This window comes from Mesocricetus auratus, unplaced genomic scaffold, assembly GCF_017639785.1.
Source record: "Mesocricetus auratus isolate SY011 unplaced genomic scaffold, BCM_Maur_2.0 Super-Scaffold_100041, whole genome shotgun sequence".
NCBI lineage: Eukaryota > Metazoa > Chordata > Mammalia > Rodentia > Cricetidae > Mesocricetus > Mesocricetus auratus.
In genome coordinates this window covers 499,803-517,422 of record NW_024429218.1, presented here as the reverse complement: position 1 = coordinate 517,422, position 17,620 = coordinate 499,803, and the positions used below count along the sequence as shown (strand labels likewise).

Below are 17,620 nucleotides of genomic sequence, written 5' to 3'. Positions count from 1 at the left end.
AGTTGCTGCTTTCACACAATTCCAAATGCTTCCTGGTTGATAACTGTCTTGGAGGTTCAAAAATGATTTTTACAGGTGGTGTGTCAGGTCCCGGATACAGGGAGAGTCCTCTTCCTTGTTCTCAGCTTTGGGATGCCCTTTTCCTCTTTTCTTCTTTCTACAATGCCCATCTCTCCAATCCCTTCACCCTTCTGCCACAATGCATTCTCACTTGAACCTTCCCCATACACCCCTCTTTCATGGATATTTATGGTGACATGAAGTCTATTTGGGGATAAGATCCCCATCTGAGGCACTCATCCTACTTTCCGAGTTTCTTTTATTAAGTAACTCAACATTCACATTGTAGGAATTATCATCCAGATCTCTTTTTGTGGGGTGAGTGTATCAGTCTTGGTACACACCATTCTCATTGCCTGTCTGCCCTTCAGCATCTTCTCTGTGAGGCTGTCTGGCCCTGAACTTGGAGATCCACCTGTCTCTGCCTCCTAAATACTGGAATTAAAGGCATATACCATCACTACCAGGCATTGATACTCTTACATTTTTCATGTTTCATCTGGAGCCTGCCCTTCCGGAACATGTAGCATACACTGCCATGTCACTACTTGTTTCTTCGTCTGCCTGTTTGGACAGAGGTGCATGGCAACTACTACTTTTCCTTGTCAGACACTAACCAAACACAGCAGCTGCTGTTTCATGACTTCCGAGGAGCGTAGGTCCCAGAGCAAGAACACTGCCTTCCCTCATGGAGACACCTCAAGAAGCCCTGTGTCCTGTTTTCCATGGAGCCTTGTTGGCCTGAAATTGGATATCCTCCTGGGATCTCTAGTTGTCTGAGCTTCTGCATTTCAGGGACCCATTTTCCTGGTTCTTTAACTGCCTACTTCTCTCTTTGTTGGGCTGCAGTAGATTAGTCTAAGTAAATGTGAACAGACAAGTTCCTGTTATCATTTATATTTCTTTTCTTTGCTATTTCTTGGTGAGGTTCTGCAGATGGGATAGCTGGAGAAAATGTTCTTTAATCTAAATGATATTCTGTTGGTGGCTGGATCCTGGCTTTTTCTTGGGCTATAGAAAACAAGAGATGCAGGGGAATTCCAAGTCCAGGATGGAAAAGCAGGATAAAGGTAAGACCAGAAACTGCATGTTAGATGCACTACACTCAAGCAGAGTGTACACTGAATTGTCTGTTCCCATGCCAGGCTGTGGTGTCGAGAATTAACATCTAGTACTTAGTGAGTGGGCATGAATTGCATCATTTTTCCACTGGCTGCAGTTTTTCTTCTCCCTCTATCTCTGTGTCTCTGTCTCTACTCTTTGTTTTTGGGACAAGGTCTTATGCAGTTCAGGCTTACCTTGTAGTTGCTTAGCTTGGGCTTCCCTGCTGATCTGTCTCCAGAGTTCTAGGATTGCAGGCTTGCACTACTGGTTTGTACAGTATTGGGGATCAAAATCAGGGCCTTGTGCATGCTAGCCAAGCACTCTTTCAGTGGAACTACTTTCTTAGCCTATATTTCTTTCATTTCATAAAATAACTCTATGCATATTTTCTAAATTTGTTTTTATATATTTGGTCATGTTTTTTTCTCCATCTGTAGGTCTCCCCAGATCTCCTTCCCTATAGACCCTGTTTCATAGTCTTTCTCTCCTTTAAAAGTCGAAAACAAACAAAGAGGGTGCATGTACATGTGTGCTCACACTTACATACACAAGAAAGGTAAAATATTTCTTAAATGGAGTCTGTGTTGGCCAACTATTAGAAAAGGAAGCAGAAAGAGTTGATCTACCATGCTTTCTAGGAAGTAGCATATAAGTGATTTGAAGATCTGCAGGTGAGCTGAGGACAGTAAGGGTGCCCAGGGAAGAAAGGATAATGAAAACAAAAGCAAGGAACTGTGAAAGTAATTACATTGTTCAAGGTGGATACTGTAAAATTATAAACTGATATAGATCCCTCCTATGGTTGTAGGAAAAGCTGACAAGGAGCAAGATGCATGTAAGAGCAGCTTGAGAATGCACCTGTGCCTTAGTCTAGAGCAAAATACATGGGACTGGGAAGAAGACTTGAATGGTCATGGTCATTAGTGTTTCCTAAATCTGGGAAGGGCATTGATGTATACCTATCAAAGTGCAGACTGATTGCTAAGAGATCTGTTTTTTCTGACTAATTCTGGGGATGCTGATGCTCTTGATGCAAGAGTCATAGCTGTTATCATGAAGGAATAGAAGGAATATAGGTGCTGTGGGAGAATGGTATACTTATGTTACTGTATGGTTAAATAATTGAGTGGGTATGCAATAGCATTCTGGAGAATGGCAGTAATTGGAAGGCAGAAGGGGAAACTGGTGTAAAATGGAAGAAAAATTTGATTCCTTAGGTAGAAAGAGATGGAAAATACACTGGTCTCTTTGTTACAGCAAGATACATCAGCATATGACAATGGCTATCCAATAACCCTGGGTTGAACTATATAGGGGCATTTATCTCCTGTTGATCAGGTAGTTGGCCATGTAGGTGGTGTGCTGGTTTAATGGTGTCAGAAGGTTCCCAAATCTTGTCTTTGTTTCATGATCCTTGCTTTAGGCTGAGCTTCTGCAGTGTCCAACATGGGCCTAAGTGTCCATGCCCCTGTGGTAGATCATGAACCAGTAAGAAGCAGGGAGGAGAACAATATGGGTTCAGTGGATAACTAGGCTTCAGTGGCCTTTCTGAGCCTGAACAGTGCTGTCTTTGCTTTTCTGAACGTAAACAGGGACTGACCTTAAGCAGAGAGGAGGAATGCTCATAGGATGGCAGTGTGGCAGTCCTTGCTTTCCTTAGAATCATGGTGAGACCTTAGCACAAGGAGGGCCTGTGGAGCCCATTGAGTCTAAAGGGCAGATGTGATTCTGGGCTACTGTGCTCATGCATCTTGAAATCTGCTCTCTCCTTTGCACTTGCCAGATCATTAGTGTGAGAGTCTAATTTACTGAAAGATTCAGCTCCAGTGTCCTGTCTACCAAAAATCTTCAACCAAACCAGCTCTCCAATTCCTGGATAGAATGGGGTGTTGGCATCTCATGTTCAATTTTGCATTTTTTCAAACACACTACCCCTCTTCTTCATTAGTTTGATCCCTGAGCTGCCTGGAACTATATGTGTTCCTCGAACATGCTATATAAGTTGAACTCGGTGCATATCATATGAAGCGTGGTGGCAGGATGGAGCATGGTCTAAGGGTTTATGCTAGAGCAGTGCTCCTCAGCCTCTGTTTATCATATCTTCTATGATCACAGCATCTATGCCTACAGCTTTTGAATTATCTGGTCTTTGATGAGCCCAATAGTGTGTATGTCTCATAAGCTCCAGGTATTGCTAGTTTCTTAAGACAACCCTTAGTGAAAATCTGTCCCTCAGGGGAACATGTGCTGTGATGACAGTAGACCTGGGAAGTAAACACAGAAGTATGAATTAAAAGGTGAGCAACAGCGAACTATTTGTGGTCAAAGTGATTGGATTCTGGTTTTAGGTCTTTTTACAAGCCAACCCCTAGTTTCTCCTCATTTTGATGCACTGTCATTCACGTAAAGCTAAGAAAAGAAAAAGGACTTTTCAATAAACTATATATTATCTCATCCCCTGAAGTCTTTCTGTTTTGTTTATGAAAGAGCCCCTTTAAAGTTACCTTGATGCTTTCTTTTAAATCATGTTCACATGAAAGGGAAAATAAAGGCAAATGTGCAGATTTGCAAATTCCTTAAGCTTCTCCCTTCACTCAGTCTCCTTCTTTGGCATCCATTTGATGAGTGTCAATTTTTCTGTGCTTCTTTTCCTCCACCTTCTTGGAATTGCTGTCAGTGAGTGCCATGGCTTCGGACAGTTCTGCAACGGGCGAGCTGAGGCCTGCTTTGCATCTTTATTCCTGGATTCTCTTTCAGGGGTACTGCTGGTCACACCTGATTCTGCGCCATATCTTACCCTTTAACAGTAGCTTCTAGATCATAGTAGTCAGAGAAGTGATCCACAGGACTGCCCTGTAGGTGACTGTGATGGTTTACATTGACCATCAAGTTGACTGTCTTGAGAATCACTCAAGAAAGAGGTGGGAAGGCCCATCCTAATAACCCAATTTAACAAAAAGAAGAAAGGGAGATTCACATCAGCATTCATTTCTCTCTTCCTGACAGCAGATTTCATGTGACCAGCTATTTCCTGTGTCAGTCACCATGGCTTCTGTGCCACAGTGGACAATACTCTCCAACTGTGAGGGAAAGGAAAGGAAAGGTCATCCTTTCTAACACTGCTTCTGCCTGGTATTTGTTCAAGCAACAAGGCAAGTAACTGGTGGAGACTCCAGTGCCCGCTATGTAAATCAGTGCACGTGACAGCGGTGCCAGCCACATCCTCATGGCTGTGTCTTCTGACCCTCAGTAGATGCTTCATTCCAGCTGTTCTAGAATATGAGATGTTCTAGTCAGCAAGAAAAGTTTTTTAGTATGTCAACATATGAAAGTCATATATGCCTTGATATGGGTTCTCAGATAAATATTTGCCCTAGGTGTCCATCTAAATAGGAAGATTGGTTTTTGATTGGAGCCTCAGACCTGTGTCAAACATGTAGGTAGGCATTCATACAAGTGGGTATAAAATATTGAATCAGTTAAGTACTGTGGGAGAAAATTTATTCTTTTTGCTGGGTGAAGTTAGAGTACTTACAGTACAAATAATTTGGTTCAGGATGTAGCTCAGTTGGTAGTGTGCTTGCTTAGCATACACATAAGTTTGACCCCCCAGTGCTGCATATATTGGACATGGTGTAATTTCTATGTGTGCATATAATCCTAGCCCTCAGGAAGTTGATACAGGGTAATCAGAAGTTCAAGGACATCATTGGCTACATAATGCATTGGGGCCAGGCTGGGCTACATGAGCTATTGTGAGCATATTGACTCTGTTAATACTGTATTAGTGATACAGAAGTCCTCTTTGGCAAGAGGATATTTATATTGTTGAGAAACAGCAAGGAAGATATTGACTTAGATGAGTGGAAGTTCAGTAAAGACTTGATCATTGACCTAGACTGGGATGTGGCCAGCTAGTACTTCTATATATTTCAGTTCCAATTTGAGGGTTTGCCCATATGCAGGTGATCATGGGCATCTATTGCAGATGTCAGCCGTAACCCCATTTACTGTAGTGAGTTTAATCTTTCAAGGTACTTCTATGCTACTAGTGTGAGGGAAATAGTCCACAGCAGGCAGACATGCCCACTCCAGTCTGTCATGTCATCCCGGAAGGGCCCATGATGTGCTGCCGTCGCAGATGGAACTATGGCATCCTGTCACCAATAAGTAGTTCAGTCCTGGGATGAAGAAGCGCACTAGTAGATGGGCGTGAAAGGCAAATGTTTCCTTACACCAGTGTGCTCTCAAAATAGATCATGGGGCTTTCAACTCATCTTTCTTTGAAGAACACAGCAGAGGGAGAGACTCTGGCAGTACACGGGAGTAGAAGCACAGAGCCCTGGGTTTTGATCCCGGTTCTGCCAGTAATTAGCCAATGTACTGTGCCCATCAGAGTTCACTCCGACAAGAAAATGTAGGAGTTTGAGCAAAAATGGATTTCTTATTATCCACAAGTCCAGTCTGTACAGAATTCATGGGAAGGCTCTGAGCTAAGATGCAGTGCACACAGCTCAGGACCACACAGAATCAGGCAGGCTGGGAGACTAGGAAAGAAGCCATTACCAAGGCTGAGCTTGGAACCGTAGACCTTGAGTGTTTGTGTCAGCAGAGTGACACCATAGCATTGAAAACTGAGAAGTTTACTATGGCTTAAATGTAACTCCGCCTTCTTCGGAAAGGATGGCTTGGGCCTTGTCTGCTTTCAAAGCAGTGGTCAATGTGGGAGTGGGCTCACGTACTTCCTCCACATTTACCTCTCAGGTTTCATGCAGGTCACCAGGCTGGTGGCAACCAGAGTGTGCTGTATAGCCCAAGACATAAAGGGGTTTAGAACAGCATGGCTCTCTCAAGTATGCAGAAGAACTGCTTGAGGTAGTAGTCCTATTTAAGTGGACTATCCGTGTTGTGGAAGCTTTACATACAGTGGAGTTTGTGAAATTGTTCATGGTAAAAGACTAAGAGCAGAGACTTGGAAAGGTATACAGAGAAATACAGTAAACAACAACAAAGCAAGACTCGTGGAAGTGGAATTCTAAAAGTCATGTCCAGGTGCACCAACAGACGGCAGGGAAGTGCGATGAGATGACACCACTGATCCTCCAAAGTACCTGCATTAAGGAAGAAAATGAAAGAAACAAAACTGAACTTGCCAAATGTCAGCAAATATGCAGAGTGCCTGAGAGACTAGTGTATCCTTGGTTGGATCTCTGGCAGAAGATACTTGGAGCATGTTAGAGTTCTGGGCCACCTTCTTCAAGGGTTACCTGGGGATATGGATGCTGACGAGGCTTGATAGACTAAGCAGTAATGGTGACTAAAATCGTCCTTGCCCTCAGCATCTCTATAAGTTTGTGAGGTGGGACTCCAACACACTTGCTGTTTCCTTGACACCTTTCCATATTCAACACCGTTTACTGAGCACCATGTGTGAAAGTTCTGGAATGTGCAGTACAATGAATTGTAAAGACTTAAAACCCCAGCCATTCTCTCATTTTTCTACTTTCTCATTATTCTTCTATGGTGCTTTGAATGAGAATGCCATCATATGCTCCTATGTTTGAATTCGTGGTTCCCAGTTAGTGGTACTATTTGGGAATGGTTAGGAAATATGACATTATTGGAGGAAGTGTGTCACTGGAGGTAGGGTTTGGAATTCCAAAAGACTGTTACCATTCTCAGTGCTCTCTCAGCAACTCTCATCCTTGCTCCTCTTTCTTCTCAGCTACTTGTCACCATGCTTTTGCTTTGCCGTCATAGACTAACCCTCTGGAACCATAAGCCTGCCTAAACTCCTCTAAGTTTCCTTGATCCTGCTTTCTTATCACAGAAGTAATAACCCTGAGACAACTTCTATTCATTCCTCCTTTGGGAGATTTCACAGTTCCCATTCTTTTCCTTCTTTGCCTTTACTTTGTTGTCCCCAGTATGTTAATATATTCTCTCTCTTCGGGAATCAGTTCCTTTTTTTTAATCTTACTTTTTCATACCTAATACACTTGTCTTCACTCTGTTCCATACCTGGTTCCTCCTTTTCTCTTTCTCCTTCTCTACTCCTCCTCCTCCTCCTCCACTTTCTCCTCCCTTTGCTCTTTTTTTTGTCCCATTTCTCTTTGATTTTATTTGACTCTGCAAAGTCCAGATGTCTCCCTCAGGAGTGAACACAGCTCTCTGATACATTGTCAAGGGAGCCTCCATTACCTAGTTTGAACAGTCAGGAAGCTGCAATCCCTCTGCACTCCTTAGGTGTGATCTAAACTTCTGCCTCCTGTGGCACATGTGCCACCAATGCAACAAACAAGTGGCACATGTCTAGTGCTGAGAACTTATCCATTCCAAATTCTGGAAAGTTCCAAAGTTACATTTGAGCACCCTGAATAACTTATCTGGACATGCAGTCACATGTGCTCACCCACACACAGGCATACACACACATTGAGGCTGTGAACCTGCTAGCCCATACTATGACATGTAGTTCTGAATATGGTTTGTTTAGAAGTGAGACCATCTCTTCACTGTGAAAAATATAATTTTTACTTTACTTGCTAAAACTCTAAGCTTTGTGGTTAATTTAGTGTATTTTACGTTTGAGTGAATATTCAGGGAAGATATAACTTTATGATAAGATGGGGGATTGTGGTGAAGTCAACAAAGGGGAAGCAATAGATGGTTAAGGGAGACATGGATGAGATCTAGGGGACCCAGCCAATCTAACCTCAGTATCAGAAGTTGAAGAATTGGACAGGTGATGCCAGGATGATGGCGATTGCTGGTGGGGGTGGGGTAAAAGCAACCTTGGAGCCCAAAACCTGGGTTTAAAACAGTGCTTTGGAAGCTCTTTGGTCTTTGTAGAACTGAGGTGACAGTAATGATAGCTGCTCTGCCCAGGTGCTAAGCACTATTACCCACGGCAGGTGCTCTCCCATATCTCCTTATTGCAACTTCTAGAGGCAGATGTCTGTTACAGATGGACACTAAGATACACTGTGTCTTAAGACCTAAAATTCTTCTTAATAAATTGACTCCAGAGTTGGAGTCATGTTGCACTGCTTTTCTCTGTCTCCCCCCTCCCTCTCTCGTGTGTGTGTGTGTGTGTGTGTGTGTGTGTGTGTGTGTGTGTGTGTGTGTGTGTTTGTATGCACGTGCTTGCTTGCTGTGCTGGGGATAGAAGCTGGGGCCTTGAAGATGCTAGGCAGGTGATTCACCACTGAGCTACATCCCTATTCCTTAGTTACTGACTTTGTTAGTTGCCAGCAATGTTGTGTTAGATAAGTTTTCTAATCCTTCTGAGTTTCAATTTCCTCCTCAGAAAGATGAGAACAGTAGTGAGTGATCTTGGGTGAGAATAAGCATATGGTATTTCTCAGTAGGTGTGCCATGCAATATTTACCAAGAAGAGAAGGACTCTTTTAAAAGAAGGAAAAAATTAGTATTAGAATATTTTTGCTTTTTCAGTGGGTGGAACTCATGTTGGCATTAGTCCCCCCGACAAATGACAGATTCTCTTCCTCCCTCCCACCTCCTCCATCCTCCACATGTGAGGGAACATTGGTCTTCCAGTGTTCTTTCCTCCTCCCAGCGCGCCACACTTTGCCCAGCACAAGATGTAACTGTGAAGTCAATAGCATTTGCTGCGTGTGTTGTGCTGGCATGACTTCTGTCATGACGTTGTTGAGAGGAACATAGTCCTTCCATGAGCATCTATCCATTCTTTAGGGAATTTTTGTTTTCTTGTACCTGCTGTGTGTCACCCAGTTTTCTCAGCTCAGGGAATTCATTGATGGCTTCTAAAATTAATAAGGGCTTAAGCTAGCTGAATATGGTCATATTTACCTTTAATCCCAAGACTCATGTGGCAGAGGCAAGCAGATTTCTGTGAATTTGAGGCTAGCCCAGTCTACTTAGTGTGTTCCAGTCCATCTAGAGAGGCTGACTAAACAAATAATAAATAGGCTGGGCTGAAGAGGTAGCTTGGTTGATAATGTGCTAAGGACATGAGTTAACTTTCCAGAACCCACATATTAAAAATTTGGGTGTGGTAAATGTTTTAGGTTGGTGAGAGACCCTGCCTCAAGGGGACTGAAGGGGGCAATATCCGAGGAATGACAGCTAAAGTTGTCTTGTAGCCTACATACAGATGCCCTCACATGTACACACACACACACGCACACACACACACACGCATGCATGCACGTGCTCACTCAAGTGGAAGCAAAATAAAGAGACAGTGGATATCTGGTAAGTGGAGCTTTTGCAGGGGAGGGAGGACTTCCTGGAAGAGACCATCTTGGAAAAGGGATAGCCATGAAGCTGAGAGAGAGGCCAAGCAAAGATCTACCAAAGATATTCCAGAGTAGGGAATAGCAAATGCGTCAGTCCTAAGGCCAGACAAGGCCTTGCTCAAAGGAGAGCTGAAAGCAGAGAGAACAGTGTTAGGCTGGTGCCTCAAACAGATCCTCATAAACAAACAGTTTTGTTCTAGGTGGCAATAGCAAGCCACCAACATAGGGTTGCTAGGTAAAGTCCAAGATGGCAGGTTGGATTTGAATTGAACAGAACAATAAATAATTGTTTAGGTTCTATGCATCTTGGAATCTTATCTTGCTTTTCTTATTAATGCTGGCAATATCTGTTCATAGGCTCAGAAGTAAGTATCTCCTGGGAAAAGGGAAGGGGAGAGAAAATGAGTAAGAGCATTCTAAGTGATCAGGCAGGAAAGTTTTTTGGGTGCCTAGAACAGAGAGCCAGAGCTGATCCACACCATGGTAGTCCCAGCACAGATGGGGCAAGTGTTTGGATTTGGGATAGATTGTGATGCCCTTTGGAGGTGCTAATGGCTTGGCTATGACAGAGACTGAGGAAAGTTATGCCTGAGCATAAGCTCTAGTTTACTGGGAAGAAGGAGTATGTCTAGAGACTGGAGGTTCAGCATGTTGTCAACTAGGTATATGAGTGCTTCTGCTAGTTAAAGCTTTGGATACCCACAGACAGACAAAATGGGCTGATTTAATTAGCCATGTTTTGTCACATTCTTTTGCTCTCTGTGAATTTATACACTCCCTGTGTGACTAGATGTGTCAATAGGTGTCATCATTGGCATATCCAACAACTTTTGAGCACTTAGTATGTGCCAGGTCCCCTGCTGATTGTGCTTCATGTCTGTACCTCATCTAAGCTGACGGGGCCATGCTGTGATCAACCTCTTGTTAGAGCTGGGAAAAATCAAGACTCAGAGAGAAGGCAGCACATATACTCTTATCTTTTTTGAAGTTGGTTATTTTGTTGTTCTGTAAAGTTTCATGGAGAGAATACTCAATGGTAAGGAACACTCAGTATCCACCTACATAGTGGCTTACAACCACATATACCTTCAGTTCCTGGGGAGCCAGCACTCCTTTATGTCCTCCGTGAATGCTACACATGCCCATGGTGCACATATATATGTGTAGGTATGTAATCATACAGAAAAAACAAAAAAACAATCATGTGGACACTTGAGTCTGTTGGCACCATACTCAGTCCTCAACAGGGACATTGTGTAGATGAGATTATTACTTAGAAAGCTGCTTGTATCCCAGATGCCACAATAACCCCCAGTTCTGTCTTATTCCCAGGCTTTATATATAGCATCATTCTCAGATGTTAGTGGGAATAGTGAACCAAGGGAGTTTCTCCACAATGAATAAGAACTTAGCTCAGTGGCAAAGTAATTGATCTGTATGCATGAGGTTTTAACTTCAATTTCCTGAAAGTAATACCAGCCAAAAATAAACAAACGAACAAACAGTGAATAATCCTTGGCCCTGTGACTAGAATGCTGCTTTGTTCAGATGTGTTATAGTCTTATTCAGCTTTATCCAAACAGGCCGAAGAACTGGAAACTTGGTCTCCAGCGCCATGTCATAAAAGGGGGCAGATAGTTAAGAGGTAGCTGTGTCGTGACTGCTTTTACAAAAGGATTCATACTGAGCTTGCTTTGAGTTGAGTAGCTCCCAAAGGAACACAGTTATAAAAGAGGAACCTGATCCCCACACCCCGCTTATATATCCACTGTGTTGTCATAGCATGCCATGACACTACCAGAAGATCCATAGAGGAGGTTAAGCAGGTTGGGTTCTCTGATCTTGAACTTTTAGCTTTCCCCAAACTGAGAACTAAATAGACCTCCTTTCTAGAAAATGTACCCACCTATTGCTGGAAGTTTCTTTTCCTGCCAAGTCTCGCCACCCTTTAGCCCCAAATAAACACACAAACTCCGTATTAATTATTAAACTGTTGGCCAATGTCTGGAGCTTCTTATTGGCTAGCTCAGTCTTAAGTATTAACCCAGTTCTATAAATCTATGTATTTCCTTGTGGTCTTAGCTTACTGAAGAATGCCCGGACCTGTTAATTCTTTGGCAGCTACATGGCATCTCCTCACGGTCTCTCTTGCCTACCTTTCCCACAATTCTTCTTGTCTCCTAGTCCCACCTATCTTCCTGTCTCTATTGGCCAAACAATGATTTATTCATTAACCAATAAGAGAAACATATGTACACAAGGATATTCTCTTGTTTTCTGTCTAAATAGAAAGAAGGGTTCTAAGTTTAATATAGTAAAATTATATATAATCAACCAGTTATCAAGTAAGAACTGTAGTTAACAATATTTAGGCCATTAACATTTGGCAAAGTTTAAAGAAAACATTCTCTCATCTATCCTATCTTTGTGAATTAAAACTCTTATATGTAACTTATCTTTTATCATAACTAAGTATAACTATAATGATGACTATCTGTCTTCACCTCCATCGAAGACCACAGAAGGATAATGTGTGAACTCTAGAATTTGCAGAGACATCTCACTGCCTGGCCAGTCACCCTGTAATGTTGGGGCATCCATCTTCAGTGCCTAGTGTGTCTGGCAGACTTCTCAGTGAAGCAGGAAATTTGAAACTGTCCACCTGCATTGGCAGTTTGTGGGTCATTTTTCTCTGTGTCCTGCAGAATGTCTGTCAGACTCTTCCATGAAGCATGAACCCTGAATGACAGTGCCATCTTGTTTTGGCAAATTCAGCAGTCACTTTCCTGTGGATTCTGTATGTCCAGTTAGGACAGCATGTAGTCAAGCAGTTCAGGCAAAAGCAGTTTCTTGTCCAAATGACTAGTCTTGCCATGATGAAACTCCACATCGAGTTTCTTTGATGCTATCCTCCTTTCAGACATAACTGGTGCTGCCAGGAGCAGTTGTGCCTCACTGTCATGAAAAACCCTAAACCATTTTAAATGCCATTTTCTGTAGATCTTTGAAAGGTCTGAAGAATGTCTGACTTGAGTATACCTTTGTGTATCTAGAAAATCAACTACCCTAACTAAGTTTTGGTTATCATAAGTGTGTATATATAGTCTGTATTTAATTATACATTACATTCTTAAATGATCTGTATAAACACAATACCTAAACAGGACGAGAAATATACCTATAACCATTGACCTTAAATTTGTATCAATAAATCAAAATCTATACCAATGCAAAGTGTTCATTTCTATATCATATCCCCATTTTCTCTTTAGAAAGAAATTGGCTGTGATCATTAACCATTTATAACCAACCCCATTTAAATGAAAACGAACATTTATAAACAATATTTGGGAATTTTGACATTGTTCTCGGCAAACTGCTTCCAGGTCTTTGGTGGAGTTGTCAATACCATGGGGATCCTGAGAAAACCTAGAAACCTGGCCAAATTCTGGCTGTACTAGTCTGAACGCCTGTATCATCTCAGTGTTTGGGCCACTGCTTCAGGTGGTCTTGCTTGGTAAAATAATATTAGTCTGGAAGGAATTCACAGCTTTTCATTTTCTGTGGAACAAAAACAGAACCTCCTTTCCAAATTAATCTGCCCTTAGACTTAAATTTTGAAGTCAAAGCCTTCTCAAAATATATAGGTTTGATTAATCCAGCAGCATTTGTAATTAAATGTCTGTTATCAGCTGTTGCTCTTTCCTAAGCAATCCAACAATTCAATGACAACACAAAAACATGCACTATCCACACTTTTTCTGTATTTTTCATTTTTGTGAGGCTTTCTTATGTATTTATGTTTAATACTCTATTTCTTTTACTTTCATTTTTTGAGACAGGGTTTCTCTTTTTGCCTGTCCTGGAATTCACTTTGTAGACCAGGCTGGCCTTGAAATCTCAGAGATCTGCCTGCCTCTGCTTCTGCCTCCAGAGTGCTGGGATTAAAGGTGTGTGCCACCACAGCCAGTTACTCCATTTCCTTTTTAACCACTTTATCCTTTTCATGTTCTCTCCCGAGCCTACATGCATTTTTAAACACACTGTAAACCCTTTGGAGGTATTTCTTCATCTGAGTCAGCCTTTACTGTGTGTCTTTATCTTTTTCTGACCACTTAAGTCTCTTAGCTGCCAAAAAGAATGACTAAAATTAAAGCAGCAGTTGTTTTAAGCTGCTGGCTTTCCAACATGGCGGGGGTACATTTAACTGCCAGTACCGGCAGCGGTACTCACCGACTCAACTCTTAAACCATGTTTTGTTTGTATGAGTAAAAGCTAAATCTGCCATGCCGCGTGCTGTGTGCCTTGGAGATGTAGTCTCTGCTGCTTGTACACATCATTTAATTATTTGGTAGCACTGAACCTCTTAAAAGAGCAGTGTTGTTTTGGTCACAAATGCTGACTCAGGAAACCTCTCTTAAAGGAGCCAGGGGCCTCTATTTGTCTCTACCAAACAGAGCCGCTAGAAAATGCTGCTACCAAGAAGCATTTTGTCCTTTTGTTTTTATAATCACTTTTTAAGTTTTTGTCAGGTTTTGCATGGAAATTCTTGCAACCCATGTTGGTAGTGCCATTTTGTTCCTGGAAGTTTCTTTTCCCACCAGGTTTCTCAGACCTTTGGGTATAGCAATGGCAGAACAGATCAAAGCTTTCACAACATCTGAATTTAAGCAAAGTCATAGTTGGTTTAGGTTCCATTGTTCTACTTTGTGCTTTGGGAATTGCTTCCTGGCTTGCTTACATTATGCTAAATATAGAAATGCCCTGACTTGCTGGGCGGTGGTGGCTCACTCCTTTAATCCCAGCACTCGGGAGGCAGAGGCAGGTGGATCTCTGTGAGCTCGAGGCTGGGCTGGACCAACAGCCGCCAAAACAATACAGAGAAACCCTGTCTCGTAAAAAAACAAAACAAAACAAAACAGAAAAGAAATGCTCTGACTTCCACACATTCCTGGTGTACATGCCTGGGTTGAGAGTTTGAATGCAGTCTGATAACAGGTGCTCCTCAGATTTGGGTTTCTGGGAATTTTTACAGGTTTATTAGATGCCTGTAGAAGAAGCTGTTGTCTGCTGTTCTGACAGAATTGCTTTTGCATATTAATACCCTTTTAGATTTGCTTAGCATCATGTCATCATGTACAGAGGTTTCCTGTCCCTCTTACGGTTCGTTCTCATTACAGGAAACCGTGCTAATTGTCACTGCTGTTGCCTTAACCAGGGTCTCACATTTTAACTGTGTGTAAGGTTTAGGATGGATTCTGATTAGCTGGCCTTTTCTCCTACCTCTCTCCAAGCACAGTTCAGGAAGGGTTCTGAATGGTTAGGCTTCCCTCCTTCCTCTGTAGTTGGCCAGGTAGTCCTCAAAATGAGAATTTCATGAGCACCAGGAGGTGTCATCCAGAACCTTGAAGAAATGAAATCAGAAGTTCAGGGCAGATGGCACTGGGGCAGCGGGAGAAAGGAGTCCTGGAGGAAAGACGGTGGGATTCCATACTGCAGTGTTTGCCGTTCCTGGCCTCTTAGGGTTGTTTTGCTTCACCATGCTTTTTTCCCCCTCAGATTCAGTACTGAGGAACCAACATTATTTGCACAGAGACCACTGGTGAATATCACCTGAACTTCAGAAGTTCCTCATGGAGTTGTAGGCACCCATGAATGAGTTATCCTCTTTTAAGTCAGCACCATTACCCAGAAAATTAATGAAACCCTAGTTTCATTCTTACAGAAAAAGTCCTTAGGATGTCTCCCCAGGATTTTTTAATGAGTCTTTTTCTGTCCTGCCAGCCTGCTCCCAAATAATGACCTGGAACCTTTTTATTAATTATGAAACCTTGGCCCATAGGTTAGGCTTGGTTCTACCTTGTGGCGTGTGTGCCACGAACAAGTTTGAGGTATCGGGAAATGAAAGACAAGATGTCTAACCGTCTGTGCCAGAGAATGCATCTGCCACCTTTATTGCCAGGAGAATGCATGTACGTGTGTGTGCCACATCTGTGTGTCTTTATTGCGAGTGCTAAGAGTTCTCTGTCTCTTAAAGAGAGGGAGCAGGCTTGTATACAGGGCAGTGGAAAAGCCCCAGGTGGAAGAAATGGTGTTTTCCTCTGCTAGATGCAGAGTGGGGCAATGGGGGGTGGGGGTGGGCAGTAAGCCAGGACTAGAAAACAGGATGACAAACAGCTCAGAGACCACATGGGGGCTAGGGCCCAACACTAACTAGCTCTTAACAACAGAAATTAACCCATTTATCTTAATCTACATTCTAACATCACTTGGTGTTACCTCTCTTCCGTCTTGCATCTTTTGTTTCCTCTCTGTGTCCCTTGGCATCTCCCCCATGCCTACATTTTTCTCCTCTTCCCAGTCATCTGCCACAGCCTGTGTCCGAGAATGTGCGGAGGGTGTCGGGGATTAACAACACAGAGACTCGTTCAACCGTGTAAAGAAAACTTTAAGCAGGCCCCAAAAAGGCTCAAGAAAACTTCCCAAGAAAGGCTCCCTCCAGTAAAGCTTCTGCTCTCTCCTCTCCCCTGGCTGGTTCTGCTCTGACACCAAAAACTGATCTGGGTGTGTCAGAAGAGGGGGTTCCTGTGGGCCAGCCCTTTTCAGGAACTTATTGCCCTGGGCATTGTATTGTTTTTAGTAAACATTGTCTTACAGCTGCCTACTCCCAGGCTGATGGGGAAGTGGGTCTCTGAACAAGGTCTGGTGTCCCCACAGTCATCCTGACTGTACCTCCTGCCCTAGCCACTAACTTTCAGCATTTTATTACACCAGTCAGTGCAAATACATTTGCTTGCACACAGTGTACAAGTATCTCACAACAGGATTTTCTTCTCTCTAAACTTGTTCTCTGACTGATATTTGGTGGCCTGCAGATGCCAGGATATGACGGATATAGAACACGTGGGTTTCCGGGCTGGACTCCACAGGCACCAGGCGTGTATATAATGCATATATGTGCATGCAGGTACACGTGCCTACACATAAAATAAAAAATAATCTTTAAAAACTATGTGAGCATTTGGTCAGACCCATTATTCAGCCCCCAACAGGAACATTAGATGAGAGTATTCCCCATAAAGCTGCTTGTATTCAGGATGCTTGTGTGCTCTTTGGCCTTGATAATTGCATCTGGTTCTCTTGTGTTCCCTATAAACTTGTCAACATTTTGGCAACAGGAACTTGAGCAGAGGAAGGAGTAGATTCTCGAAAGGACATCTACATCTGCATCATTTCTGTTACCAAGCACAGTATACTTTGTGTGTGCTGCTGAGTTGAAGGTGAGCATGGGTGTTCCTAGGCTTGCTGTGGCACTGATACAAAGGCCCATTGTCAGCACCTCCACCTTGCTGCCAATGCAGAGTCTCACCACAGCATAGTTTTAGACTGAATTCTAGTGGATGCTTTGTGGTAGTGTGTTAGTTGTTGGAAGCCTGACCCTTTAAAGATACATATGTCCTGGTTACAGCGTACTCGTTCTTCATAAATAAACAGATAGGATTTTATACTAAGAGATCTTTGTCAAAATGGAAGAGCAGCAGAGCCAGTCAGGAGCAGATACTCTCTGCTTGTCAGGGATTCAGGGAGACTTCACAGTGAAGCAAAGAGCTTATTGTGGGAACTCAAGAGTTGAGGAAGAAATGCCTGGGTGGTAGGCAGGAGCACATGCTATTAGAGGGAAGATGAGGACAGGCCACAGGCATTGGCTAGGTCCCTGACCACTGATCACTTTCTAGCAGTTCAATAATGTTAAAATCATTAAAAATAAAATTTAAAACATATATGGTTTGATATATGAATATAGCAAATACCCCACAGATTTTAAATCATGAATGTTTTACAAGGTCTGGTAATGGAATGTTAGCCTCCCAGCATTGGCAAAGGATGTATCAATGTGCCCTTGGGTCTAGAATGGTCACCACCTGTAGCATGGTTTACCTTTCCTACTTTTCTTACATCCAAGGAGGCAGTGCCCAGTCTCTGCACTTACTTCCAGATGCTTAGCCTTGGCTGAGTTATGTGCTTATTTAGCCTTGCTCTGACCTCTTTTCACTAGTCTGAAATGCTTAAGGTCATGGGCAGCAAACCTACCAAAGCATGGTCAAAGTAGACTGGGTGGCACTGGGTTCCACTGACAGATGTTGGTGCAAAGGCCTTGAATATGCTTGAGGGAA

The 17,620-nt window shown here is 42.8% G+C and overlaps 1 protein-coding gene across 4 annotated transcripts in view; it reads left to right on the top strand.

Moving 5' to 3' along the window:
• The window catches only part of Large1 (LARGE xylosyl- and glucuronyltransferase 1), a 459,671-nt gene that overhangs the window by 145,855 nt on the left and 296,196 nt on the right, over positions 1 to 17,620 (top strand). The gene's annotated exons all lie outside the window — the stretch shown is intronic.